Here is a 13,999-nt window from a genome sequence, read left to right on the forward strand (position 1 = left end):
ATCCTCTAAGTCTCCGGGCTTTTCTGACTAGGACATGAAGTAGCAAAGCCAGATATTGGGGGCCGGTACCCCTTTTGCAGCAGGAGTCCCTCTGACTAGGCCAGAATAGTGAGGACAGGTGGCGTATGCCGCTCCGTCTGCATCCCCCTGGGATCCTTTTGCCTGTGGAGCTTGTCTCCTCTGCTCCCCTCCAGGCCTTCTTAGGTAGGGACCTTGACCGGGTAGAGACAGCTGTTAACTCTAGCCCGCTCCTCGTCTCAAGGCCAGAGAGCGAGGACCATGTATCTTCAATCAGCTGCAGTTTCCACCGGAAAGCCACGTTCAGTGATGAAGACCACAATCAAAAGACCTTGAACCTAAGATGGCCGTTGATTAAATATGATTGAATGAGTGTAACCTAAAGTGCGTCCTCCACCCTCACCCACTACATGGTTCCCCCCATCTCCTCTATCCCGGCTGGGGCAGCACTATGGTGCCTTAAAGCCCCCCTCAGGACAGGAGTGGTGTAGTGTTGAATGGATGGCTGAGTCCTGAGAGGTGCTCCACCCTTACCTCGGAGAGGAGATACCACTCCTCGGTCTGGAGGTGCAGTACCCCTGTGGCGACTGTACCCTCAGGGGCGCCACACCTAGCACTGAAGAGCTTCAGATTTCTCGTGCCAAGACTGAAGCAGCGAGGGACCGGGGAGAGGTGAATAATTGTTTATTTGTATGGAGGACTATGCGGGGCCCATTACACTGTGTGGAGCCCATTATACTATGTGGAGGACTATGTGGGGCCACCATTTATTTGACCATATACTGAGCAAAGAGGAAAGGTAAGGAATAGTGATGAGTGAGCACTAAAATGCTCCGGTGCTTGTGTCAAGCAAATCGCAATGCTCGGGTGCTCGACCCGACTAACGAGCCCAATGTAAGTCAATGGGAAACGCAAGCATTTTCCGGTGCCCCCCCCCCATCGGAGGTCTGGAGGGGGCCTAAAAATTGAACAAATCGATGGGAGCAGTGCTAAAATGATATGGGAGCAGCATGGGGAAGACCCCTGGAAGCATCTCTGACTCCCAGGTCACTGCTGTGAACAATGTGGTCAGAGTATTACGCCACTTTTACGGACTCACAATAATACATACAAAAACAAAGCCAAAATGGATTTTCCTGGAAAAAATGTTAAGGAACATTCTTTCCAGGGTAATGACTTGTATATAAGGCAAAATAAATAGCCAAAAACAAAAATGCTCCTCCACACCTTGGCCTATGTTCACATGTAGCGTTTTTGATGTGTTTCTGCATTGCTTTCAACGGTGAAAAATACATTCACCGGTAAATGTAATTTTAACATTTTACTATCTTAATTGGTCATGTGTGTGAGACATGATCAGACACATCCACAATACAGTGCTGAAATGACATGGGAACAGTATGGGCAAGACCCCTGGAAGCATCTCTGACTCCCAGGTCACTGCCTAAAACTGTGGTCATTAGACATGATCCTATATTATTGCGGTAATAATACAGACATTTTTGGCAACGTGACAAATATTAAACTCCATTTAAAATGGGCAAGGTGCATGGCAAGGGACCTGGAAGTGGACGTAATGGTGACGGTGCACGCAGAGGCCGAGGCCATGGGCAAGATGAAACTGTGCCTGCTGAGGGAGCACAACAAGCACCCACATCATGTCGATCTAGCTTCCTGTCCCACTTTCTACGAGGCCGTGGAATACCACTCTTGAAGGCAGACTAGTGTGAAAGGGTTGTTGGTTGGATAGCAGATAAAAAGATAATGCTTCCAGTCAGTTTGCAACCATCACCACCCTGTCTTCCACACTGTCCAGTCTCCGTAGCGTGAGTCTGGACCACATTATTATTATTATAGCGCCTTACATGTGAAAAAGGGGTATAGATAGCAAAAACAATTACAATAATCTTGTAGGCTTGTCGGAAGATGTAAGTCTTCAGGTTCCTTTTGAAGGTTTCCACGGTAGAAGAGAGCCTGATATGTTGGGGTAAAGAGTTAGAAAGTAGGGGGGGATGCACGGGACAAATCTTGTATGCGATTGTGGGCAGAGGAGAAAAGAGGGGAGTAGAGAAGGAGATCTTGTGAGGATCGGAGATTGCGTGCAGTAAGTATCGGGAGACTAGGTCACAGATGTATGCAGAAGAAAGGTTGTGGATGGCTTTGTATGCCAAGGTTAGGGTTTTGAACTGGAGTCTCTGGGCAATGGGGAGTCAGCGAAGGGATTGACAGAAAGGAGAGATCGGGGAATAGCGAAGGGGGGCGTGGATTAGTCGGGCACCAGAGTTTAGGATAGATTGAAGGGGTGCGAGAAGGGAGGCCGCAGAGCAGAAGGTTGCAGTAGTCGAGGCGGGAGATGATGAGGGCAAGAGCAATTGTTTTTGCAGATTCTTGTTTGAGGAATGTGCGTATCAGGGAGATTTTTTTTTTTTGCTTGGAGTCGGCATATTCCTCAGTTGTCCTTCAGCATTCAGTTGTCCCTACCCCAGTCCTTGGAATGCAAGCGCATATACGAGCCAAACAGGCTACAATACTAAACTGCCACATTTCTCGACTGCTTGCACTAGAAATTTTGCCTTTTATGGTCGTGGAGGCGGAAGCTTTCCGCAACCTCGTGGCGGCTGTCCCTCAGTACTCAGTCCTCAGCCGCCACTATTTCTCCCGGTGTGCTGTCCCTGCCTTATACAAGCACGGGTCCCAGAACATTACCCGTACCCTCACCAACGCAGTTACAGGGAAGGACCACCTAACCACAGACACATGGACAAGTGCTTGTGGCCAGGGATGGTACATCTCACTGACGGCACACTGAGTTAATATAGTGGAAGCCGGGACCCAGTCGGACCCTGGGATAGAACACATCCTCCCGACCCAGAGGATTGTGGGCCCTGGGTCAATAAAGCTTCAACACTATGTTCACAAGGTAAACAGCAGTGTCTACTAGACAACGAGCAAACTCCTTCATGATGGTAGAGGCCACCATCTCCTTAGCTTGCTGGTTGTCACAAATAATTTGGAGATTCGTGGCAGCTCTGGTTATGCTGTAATTTAAATGTATTTTTTTCCTTTTTCCTTTTGGTCCAGCAAGGGATAATGTTAGTCTCTTGGTGGCAGCCTTTTGTTAACGGTCAGCTGATGTTGGTTGGTGACACTCCCACCTCCCTTTAAATAGCCACATGATCCATCAGCTGACCACTGGTTATAGTTCATTCTATGCTGACCTCTTTGAAGGAGCCAGTCTTTGGAGAAGCTGTGGTGTTCGTTGCTATTGTAGAGGTGAAGTTTTCTGTTGGTGAGATAAGTGTATTTTATGTTGTTATCTTCCTATTGTTAGTCTTCCCTTTCTTGTGTGTCCTATTGCAGTGGTGAGACTAGTGTCTCGCTGGCCTGCGAACTAGCCAGGTTAAGTCCAGGACCAGCGAGGGCTTAGGCACGTGATCGCGCACTGGGAGAAAGACCCGTCTAGGGACGATAGGGGGGAAAATAGGGACAGACACAGGTTGGTGTCAGGAGGTGTCCCTTCCCTTGTTCCCTACCGCTAGGGCCCTCCTTCCCCCCTCTATCTCCCATTGCATCCGTGTGTTGTGCCGTCCGCCGGACATCCCCTTGTTGTTCCATGACACTGGTACTTTTCTGTGGGAATGAGCGTCTCCAACCAGCCTGGAATATCCAGAGAATGGCACGGCATGGTTTGGTATTAGCACCCAGTACCAGAAGTGAAGCCATCCACAATTTCCATCTCAGGAATTTTATTTGGTAGACTGGCTGCCCAAACATTAGTTTCTCACAAAGGAGCTGAAGACACTAAGTGGCAGTAGGTGCAAGTTTCTCCAGCATGACCTGTTTGTTAGATATCAGAGGGAAAACAGAATTGGGATTTTGCCAAGGTGCCGGATTGCATCTTAAGTCTTATAGATTGCTGGAGCCAGTCGACAGTAAAAAAAAAAAAAAAGCACCCACAGAGTGTCTGGGAACCTTCACACAGGCTTTTCTTAGCCAGGGTGAGAGTTGTAATTCACCACAGCCATATTCTTTAGGTAGGTGAAAGGACTGGCATAGAGGGAAACTGTATCTACTCCGGCTGTCATTTCTCCGCCACTATGTTCTGGCCATTGTCACACATGACCATGCCTGGCTGTGTTATGCACACGCCCGGGCTGAGCGGCGTGTGCGTGTGATAGTAGTGATTCCACTGGACCGTGCCGGAGAGTGAATGCCTGGAGGGGCGTGACTAAGTATTCACCCGATCCGACCAGGGTCGCACGACGGCATACGACGCCAGTGCACCAAGGAGGAACCGAGCAGAGGGACCAGGTGCTACTCCAGGACAGACCCCGGACACGGCTGTTGACCCACACAGGGGAATACAGGAACAGGCTGGTAGGCTGGCACACAGACTGGAGGGTATAGGCAGGCACGACTGGTATGCAGGCAGGCGGGTAAAGGCAAGCGCAGCTAGAGTGCAGACAGGGAGGCACTAGCAGGTAGGAACACAGGCGGGATAGGACCCAGTACACACTGGGACTCAGGAACAGGCAGGTTAGGCTGGCACAGACTGGTGGATATAAGCAAACACGGCTGGTATGCAGATGGGTGGATACAGGCGAGTATGCAGGCAGGGAGGTACTGGCCGAAAGGACGGGCTGGAGCACAGAAAGGTTAAGACCCAGTACAGACTGGGTCACAGAACCGCAGATGCGGTAGACAACCACAGCAGAGAGGGAACGCCCGAAGCGGTGGGCAAGAACAGAGCAGGACGGGGCTGCAGGAGCAGCGAGCACAAGCAGGGCAGGACAGGACTGCCGGAGCAGCGAGCACAAGCAGGGCAGGACAGGACTGCCGGAGCAGCGGGCAGAAGCAGGGCAGGACAGGACTGCCGGAGCAGCGGGCAGAAGCAGGGCAGGACAGGACTGCCGGAGCAGCGGGCAGAAGCAGGGCAGGACAGGACTGCCGGAGCAGCGGGCAGAAGCAGGGCAGGACAGGACTGCCGGAGCAGCGGGCAGAAGCAGGGCAGGACAGGACTGCCGGAGCAGCGGGCAGAAGCAGGGCAGGACAGGACTGCCGGAGCAGCGGGCAGAAGCAGGGCAGGACAGGACTGCCGGAGCAGCGGGCAGAAGCAGGGCAGGACAGGACTGCCGGAGCAGCGGGCAGAAGCAGGGCAGGACAGGACTGCCGGAGCAGCGGGCAGAAGCAGGGCAGGACAGGACTGCCGGAGCAGCGGCCAGAGGAGTCAGAGCAGGCTAGGCTGAGTAGGGGGGACAGGGCTCTGTTCACACGGAACAGACAGGAAGGGAAAGGCAGAGCCAGACACCCACAGGGTACTTGCAGTGAAGTAGCGAGTGGACCACAAACTCACAAACGGGAGAACAGAGACAACAAGCAGGAGTTAGGTACGAGTTCAGACTCTGCAGAAAAAGGAAGGGAACGGACATAGAGGAAAAACAGGTAAAGGATAGGAGAGAGTTCAGGCTGGAACTGAGTGTACGGAGGAGACCGACACTGCAGCGGGATACAGGAGCGGGTCTGGGAATACGGCCCCCAGAGAGGCAGGATGAACAGGCAAGGAGCGTGTTCAGACAGGACAGACAAGATACAGGAGCGGGTCAAGGGAACCGGCCCCTAGAAGGCAGGAGGAACAGGCTAGGAGCGTGTTCAGACAGGTAAGACAAGATACAGGAACAGGTCTAGGTAATCGGCCCCTAGAAGGCAGGAGGAACAGGCTAGGAGCGTGTTCAGACAGGTCAGACAAGATACAGGAACAGGTCTAGGTAATCGGCCCCTAGAAGGCAGGAGGAACAGGCTAGGAGCGTGTTCAGACAGGCCTGGAAATACAGCCTCCAGGATAGGCAGACAAGAGAACACAGAACGGGACCTGGCACCTTCAGAGTGCAAGCACACACTGAAAGAAACACTTATGCTCAGGCAGGGATAGAAGGGAGCTGCTGAGCTATATACCAAGTGTCAGACAGCAATAGGCTGAGGACGCACAAGGGGTGTGACCCACAGCAGGTACAAAAAGCAGGAAGTGATCGGGCGCCGCCCTTAAGCAGCAGAGACAGACACAAACAGACAGCATGGAGGGAAGCCAGAGAGACACTCTGGACAGGAGATCAAGTGCGCTCTCTTGCACAGTGGGAGATGGACCACCATGCAAGGACGCCGCCAGGTATGTTACAGGCTGTATGTTCAGCTGTGAGAGACACAGATCTCCTTGCTCTGTTTCAGCTTTCAACAACTCTGCAGCGGTGTGCGGTTTGTCACCTAAGCATATTATCTTCAGCACAGCTTGTTGCCGCTTGACCGAGGCAGTGCTACAGTGTTTCCAGCTTGCGACTGATGTTGTCATTTCGGAGATGGAGGCCGAAGAGGAGGAGGAGGTGAAGGAGCTGTACAATGTGATTACATTGAGGTTACATTGGCGAGTCTGGTTTTTATACCAAAGACCCTGCTGTGTTTCTATTATAATATATATATATATATATATACACACGTACAGTACAAACCAAAAGTTTGGACACACCTTCTCATTTAAAGATTTTTCTGTATTTTCATGACTTTGAAAATTGTACATTCACTCTGAAGGCACCAAAACTATGAATTAACACATGTGGAATTATATACTTAACAAAAAAGTGTGAAACAACTGAAAATATGTCTTATATTCTAGGTGCTTCAAAGTAGCCACCTTTTGCTTTGATGACTGCTTTGCACACTCTTGCCATTCTCTTGATGAGCTTCAAAAGGTAGTCACCGGAAATGGTTTTCACTTCACAGGTGTGCCCTGTCAGGTTTAATAAGTGGGATTTCTTGCCTTATAAATGGGGTTAGGACCATCAGTTGTGTTGTGCAGAAGTCAAGTGGATACACAGCTGATAGTCCTACTGAATAGACTGTTAGAATTTGTATTATGGCAAGAAAAAAGCAGCTAAGTAAAGAAAAACGAGTGGCCATCATTACTTTAAGAAATGAAGGTCAGTCAGTCCGAAAAATTGGGCAAACTTTGAATGTGTCCCCAAGTGCAGTTGCAAAAACCATCAAGCGCTACAAAGAAACTGGCTCACATGAGGACCGCCCCAGGAAAGGAAGACCAAGAGTCACCTCTGCTTCTGAGGATAAGTTTATCCGAGTCACCAGCCTCAGAAATTGCAGGTTATCAGCAGCTCAGATTAGAGACCAGGTCAATGCCACACAGAGTTCTAGTAGCAGACTCATCTCTACAACAACTTTTAAGAGGAGACTTTGTGCAGCAGGCCTTCATGGTAAAATAGTTGCTAGGAAACCACTGCTAAGGACAGGCAACAAGCAGAAGAGACTTGTTTGGGCTAAAGAACACAAGGAATGGACATTAGACCAGTGGAAATCTGTGCTTTGGTCTGATGAGTCCAAATTTGAGATCTTTGGTTCCAACCACCGTGTCTTTATGCACGCAGAAAAGGTGAAAAGATGGACTCTACATGCCTGCTTCCCACCGTGAAGCATGGATTAGGAGGTGTGATGGTGTGGGGGTGCTTTGCTGGTGACACTGTTGGAGACTTATTCAAAACTGAAGGCATACTTAACCAGCAAGGCTACCACAGCATCTTGCAGTGGCATGCTATTCCATCCGACTTGCGTTTAGTTCGACCATCATTTATTTTTCAACAGGACAATGACCCCAAACACACCTCCAGGCTGTGTAAGGGCTATTTGACCAAGAAGGAAAGTGATGGTGTGCTACGCCAGATGACCTGGCTTCCAAAGTCACCAGACCTGAACCCAATCGAGATGGTTTGGGGTGAGCTGGACCGCAGAGTGAAGGCAAAAGGGCCAACAAGTGCTAAGCATCTCTGGGAACTCCTTCAAGATTGTTGGAAGACCATTTCCGGTGACTAACTCTTGAAGCTCATCAAGAGAATAATGCCAAGAGTGCAAAGCAGTCATCAAAGCAAATGGTGGCTACTTTGAAGAACCTAGAATATAAGACATATTTTCAGTTGTTTCACACTTTTTTGTTAAGTATATAATTCCACATGTGTTAATTCATAGTTTTGATGCCTTCAGTGTAAATGTACAATTTTCATAGTCATGAAAATACAGAAAAATCTTTAAATGAGAAGGTGTGTCCAAACTTTTGGTCTGTACTGTATATGTGATACGTGTGATGAAAAATCAGTTTTAAATAACTGGCCTGTTGGTTACTATTTTTCAAAGCGACCTGTTGTCATTAACTTCACTGGCACACTGCAACAAAATTTAAATTGATGCCAGAAATGGCTGAAAATGGAGCAAACTTATATGTGAATCGGGAGACGGAAAACCACAGTTTTAAACAGCTGACCTGTAAGTTACTATTTTTCACAGCGACGTCGTGTCAATAACTTCACTGACACACTGCAACAGAATTTAAATGGAGGCCAGAAATAGCTAAATATGGAGTGCATTTATATGTGATACGTTTGATGGAAAACCAGTTTTAAATAACTGGCCTGTATTTTACTATTTTTCACAGTGACTTGGTATCAAAAACTACTAATACACTGCAACAAAATTTAAATGGGGGCCATAAATGGCTGAATTTGGAGCTAACTTATATGTGATACGGGAGACGGAAAACCACAGTTTTAAATAGCTGACCTGTAAGTTACTACAACCCCTGGCAAAAATTATGGAATCACCGTGCTCGGAGGATGTTCATTCAGTTGTTTAATGTTTTTGAGAAAAAGCAGATCACAGACATGGCACAGAACTAAAGTCATTTCAAATGGAAACTTTAGGGCTTTAACCGGTTCCCGACCGCCCACTGTAGATAAACGTCGGCGCTTGCTGGGCTCTGTGCAGCACCGACGTTTAAAAACGGTGGGTGGTCTCGCAGCGCTCAGGACCCCCAGGGTCCTGCAAGCACTGCGATTCCGGTGCAGAGCGTTAGCTCTGACAGGGAACATTATCGGGACATGATTAGATCAGGTCCCAGTGATGTTAACCCTTTGCTGTCTTCTATATGCTGCGATCTATAGTGATCGCGGCATATAGGAGACAGCAGGAGGAGAGGAGGTCGTCAACTTACCTCTCCAAAGACCTCCGAGTCCTTCCAGGACCTGGGGTTGCTATGGCAGCTGGAGGTCACATGACCGCCTCCAGCTCTGCCATATATGGTGTCCTGTCTGGCTCAGCTGCAGCTGTAGCCAGACAGGAGACTCTGACTGAAACAGTCAGGGAAGATCTCATGTAATGTAATGTAATTACATTACATGAGATCAGTGATCAGAAAAATAAAAATTAATGTCCCATACAGGGACTAAGAAAAAATGTAAAAAAAAAGTAAAAAAAAAGTTTTTAAACTATTAAAAAAATAAATAAAAATAAATAAATAAAATATTAAACCAATAAATCCGTATATTTTTACAAAACCAAAAAAAGTACACATATTTGTTATCGTCGCGTCCTAAACAACCCGAGCTATAAAACTGTCACACTAATTAACTCCTTCTGTGCACACCGTAATAAAAATAAATAAAAAAAGGAGCAAAAAAATATGCTTTTTCATCATATCGCCAAACAAAAAGTGGAAAAAAATGCGATCAAAAAACAAAATAGAAATAAAAATGGTACCACTGAAAACGTCATCTTGTTCCGCAAAAAAAAAGCCGCCATACAGCTCAATCAGCCGAAAAATAAAAAAGTTATAGCGCTCAGAATAAAGCAATGCAAAAAAAAATTTTTTTTCTATAAAATTGTTTTATTGTGTAAAAGCGCCAAAACATAAAAAAAAATACAGTAAGTGTAGTATCGCTGTAAATGTACTGACCCGAAGAATAACGCTGCCTGATCACTTTTACCACACGCAGAACGCCATAAAAAAAACCCTCAAAAAACAATTCCTGAATTGCTTGTTTTTGTTAATTTTACCTCCCAAAAAACGGAATAGAAAGCGATCAAAAAATGTCACGTACCCAAAAATGGTACCAATAAAAATGTCAACTCGTCCCGCAAAAAACAAGCTGTCACATGACTCTGTCGGCCGAAATATGGAAAAATTAGCTCTCAAAATATGGTGATGCAAAAACTAGATTTTGCAAAAAAAGCGTCTTTTAGTGTGTGACAGCTGTCAGCCATAAAAACCCGATATAAATCTGGTATCTCTGTAATCGCACCGACCCGAAGAATAAAGTAATCTAATCAGTTATATCACACTAGGAACGGCGTAAAAAATAAATAAAACCAATTCTTCACCTGCTACTGATTTGTTTATTATGTCCCCAAAGATCCCAGTAAGGCTCTGCCCACATTTATCCTGTGCTCTGCGCGGAGCACTTACACCAGAGTTTCCGTGTAAATCTCTGAAATACATGATTCAGCCAGAACCCATGACAGAAGATTCCCTGTAATGAGGCAGATATAGGCCACTGTGGACGCCGTCTAGCCTGGGATCCCACGGTGTCATTTGTTTTAGGCGTGCATAAAAGTGCGGTTGGCCACAGTTTTGTGCACTTCTGAAAAAAAGGACACCGCTAAACAGAGGCCAGTCGGTGTCCACAGTAACTCTGCTGCCTCATTACAGTGAATGGATCCCGCAGGGGTTTCATCTGAATTACATCACTTGGAAATTTAGATGTAAACCCCGATGTAAGTGCTCAGCCTAGAGCGTCGGATAAATGTTACGTAAAATGTTCCCAATAAAAGCTTCAACTCAGTCCTCAAAAAAAGCTAGTCCCCACTCAGGTCCGTCATCTGTTAAAAATATAAGGGACTTCCAAGTTACTGGTAGCAGAAAGGCTCTGGAAAAGCAAAATGACCCTTGCCCCCCAAAAGAAATTCAGAAAATTTTGTGCTCCCAAATCCAAATGCCTATTCTACAATAATTTGTTCTCCAATTGTCAAATAGCACTCCGTCCCCCCCAGATCTCACCGTATGGCTAAGCGGTACGATACAGCCACATATGGGGTATTGACACTTTTAGAAGAAATTGTGTGACACATTTCGGCACCATTTTTACCCATTGCCCTGTGTGAAAATGTAAAATCTGAGGGTAAAACATTTTTTTGTGGTAAAAATATAATTATGCTTTTTTCACTGCCCAATGGTATAAATTTAAAAATTAAAAAATACTCACTATTTCCCTAGATTAATTCCTTGAGAGGTGTAGTTTACAAAATGGGGTCACTTGTGGGGGTTTCTGCTGTTTCGGCATGTCAGCGACTCTTCAAATGTGACATGGTGTCTGCTGCCTATCCTTTCTCTTCCGAACCCTGCCGTACACCAAAGCAGTGGTTTTCCCCCACATATGGGGTATCGGCGTACTCAGGAGAAATTGTACAACAAATTTCATGGTGCAATTTATCCTGTTACCCTTATGATAATGCAAAATTAGGGAATGAAAAACATTTTTTATGGGAAAAATGTGAAAATTTTATTTTTACGGCTCAATATTATAAACTTCTGTGAAGCAGCTGGGGGTGCAAGGTGCTCACCACACATCTAGATAAGTTCCCTAAGGGGTCTAGTTTCCAAAATGGTGGCACTTTTGGGGGGTTTCCACTGTTTAGGCACATTAGGGGCTCCCCAATGTGACATGGCGTCCGCTAATTATTCAAACAAATTTTACATTCAAAAAGTCAAATGGCGCTCCTTCCCTTTCAAACCCTGTCATGTGCCCAAACAGTAATTTGCCTCCACATATGGGGTATCGGCGTGTTCAGGAGAAATTGCACAATAAATTTCATGGTGCAATTTATCCTGTTACCCTTATGATAATACAAAATTAGGGAATGAAAAACATTTTTTGTGGGAAAAATGTGAAAATTGTATTTTTACGGCTCAATATTATAAACTTCTGTGAAGCAGCTGGGGGTGCAAGGTGCTCACCACACATCTAGATAAGTTCCCTAAGGGGTCTAGTTTCCAAAATGGTGGCACTTTTGGGGGGTTTCCACTGTTTAGGCACATTAGGGGCTCCCCAATGTGACATGGCGTCCGCTAATTATTCAAACAAATTTTACATTCAAAAAGTCAAATGGCGCTCCTTCCCTTTCAAACCCTGCCATGCGCCCAAACAGTAATTTGCCTCCACATATGGGGTATCAGCGTGTTCAGGAGAAATTGCACAACAAATTTCATGGTGCAATTTATCCTATTACCCTTATGATAATGCAAAATTAAGGGATGAAAAACAGTTTTGTGGGAAAAATGTGAAAATTTTATTTTTACAGCTCAATATTATAAACTTCTGTGAAGCACCTTGGGGTTCAAGGTGCTCACCACACATCTAGATAAGTTCCCTAAGGGGTCTAGCTTCCAAAATGGTGTCACTTGTTGGGGGTTTCCACTGTTTAGGCACATCAGGAGCTCTCCAAACGCAACATGGCGTCTGCTAATTATTCAGACAAATTTTACATTCAAAAAGTCTAATGGCGCTCCTTCCCTTCCGAACCCTGCAGTGCGCCCAAACAGTGGTTTTCCATCACATATGGGGAATCAGCACGCTCAAGAGAAATTGCACAAAAAAATTTGGGGTCCATTTTTTCCTGTTACCTCTGTGAAAATAAAAAAAATTGGGTCTAAAGTAACATTTTTGTGAAAAAAGTTAAATGTTAATTTTTTTCTTCCACATTCCAAAAATTCCTGTGAAGCACCTGAAGGGTTAATAAAGTTCTTGAATGTGGTTTTGAGCACCTTGAGGGGTGCAGTTTTTAGAATGGTGTCACTTTTGGATATTTTCTGTCATATAGACCCCTCAAAGTGACTTCAAATATGATGTGGTCCCTAAAAAAATGTTTTCTTAAATTTTGTTGGAAAAATGAGAAATCGCTGGTCAACTTTTAACCCTTATAGCTCCCTAACAAAAAAAAAGTTTGGTTCCAAAATTGTGCTGATGTAAAGTAGACATGTGGGAAATGTTATTTATTAACTATTTTGTGTGACATATCTCTCTGATTTAAGGGCATGAAAATTCAAAGTTTGAAAATTGCAAAATTTTCAACATTTTCGCCAAATTTCTGATTTTTTCACAAATAAACGCAAGTTATATCGAAGAAATTTTACCACTATCATGAAGTACAATATGTCATGAAAAAACATTCTCAGAATCAGGGGAATACGTTGAAGCGTTCCAGAGTAATTACCTCATAAAGTGACAGTGGTCAGAATTGAAAAAATTGGCCCGGTCACGAAGGCAAAAACAGGCTCTGGCGCAAAGTGGTTAAGAAACACTAAAAATAATCAAGATTAAAAATGTGGTACTCAGTAAGGGTAATTTTTTTAAGACCAAGCAGAGGGAAAAAGTTATGGAATCACTCAATTCTGAGTAAAAAATTATGGAATCATGAAAAACAAATACACTAAAAACACTCCAATACATCACCAGTATTTTGTTGCACCACCTCTGGCTTTAATAACAGCTTGCAATCCTTGAGGCATGGACTTAATGAGTGACAAACAGTACTCTTCATCAATCTGGCTCCAACTTTCTCTGATTGCTGTTGCCAGATCAGCTTTGCAGGTTGGAGCCTTGTCATTGACCATTTTCTTCAACTTCCACTAAAGATTTTCAATTGGATTGAGATCCGGACTATTTGCAGGCCATGACATTGACGTTATGTGTCTTCTTTCAAGGAATGTTTTCACAGTTTTTGCTCTATGGCAGGATGCATTATCATCTTGAAAAATGATGTCATCATCCCCAAACATCCTTTCAATTGATGGGATAAGAAATCTGTCCAAAATATCAATGTAAACTTGGGCATTTATTGAAGATGTAATGACAGCGATCTCCCCAGTGCCTTCACCTGACATGCAGCCCCATATCATCAATGACTGTGGAAATTTGCATGTTCTCTTCATGCAGTCATATTTATAAATCTCATTGGAACGGCACCAAACAAAAATTCCAGCATCATCACCTTGCCCAATGCAGAATCGTGATTCATCACTGAATATGACTTTCATCCACTCATCCACAGTCCACGATTGCTTTTCCTTAGCCCATTGTAACCTTATTTTTTTCTGTTT

The sequence above is a fragment of the Phyllobates terribilis genome, unplaced genomic scaffold, assembly GCF_046119375.1.
Source record: "Phyllobates terribilis strain yellow unplaced genomic scaffold, ASM4611937v1 Scaffold_11__3_contigs__length_659146591, whole genome shotgun sequence".
Lineage (NCBI taxonomy): Eukaryota > Metazoa > Chordata > Amphibia > Anura > Dendrobatidae > Phyllobates > Phyllobates terribilis.